Here is a 687-nt window from a genome sequence, read left to right as displayed (position 1 = left end):
TACCATATTGAAAAATATACTATTTTTGTATGATAATTATGGGTTTTGTATTTTATTTTAATAGAAGTTGATGTTGCTTTTGCAATTATCCATCAATTTTTTAAAATTAAACACTATCTACAGATTTGCATCGAAGCGTTTCTTATGATAGTGATTTTAATCACTGTCAGATTAAATCTATACTGGACCCTACTATGCAATGTCTCCACTATGCTGCGACCCCACTGTGCTACCGTTTTTTTATATTGATATTAAAATATTTTAGTGACTTCTTAAATTTGTATATTTTAAATTAATTAATTCTAAAATTAAAGAATATCAGTAATAATTATTACTATTATAATAGTGAGAAAATTATATTTGCATTGAATAGTGTTATTACTGTTTGAACGGAACGCCCGATAATGATGTGCGGGTTAGTTACTGTTCGTTTCTGAAGTATCTATATCATGTAGGAGAAATAAGTAGGGAGTGAACTGTATAAATGAGTAAATGTATTGAAAGAATATAAAACAAGAAACTGTATTTTTAACGTAAATCATAAATTCTTATATATGTTCTAATGGGGTAGAGGAGGACACCTAACACTAATGCCACACTGGCGCAAAGACAAATAAATAGTAATATATGTAAAAGTAATAAGATAATTACAACTAATAATAACTTAGCATTTACTTAGTCTTGAAA

This window comes from Daktulosphaira vitifoliae, unplaced genomic scaffold (genome assembly GCF_025091365.1).
Source record: "Daktulosphaira vitifoliae isolate Bord-2020 unplaced genomic scaffold, ASM2509136v1 Scaffold_5, whole genome shotgun sequence".
NCBI classification, from domain to species: Eukaryota; Metazoa; Arthropoda; class Insecta; order Hemiptera; family Phylloxeridae; genus Daktulosphaira; species Daktulosphaira vitifoliae.
This window is presented reverse-complemented; position numbering follows the sequence as displayed.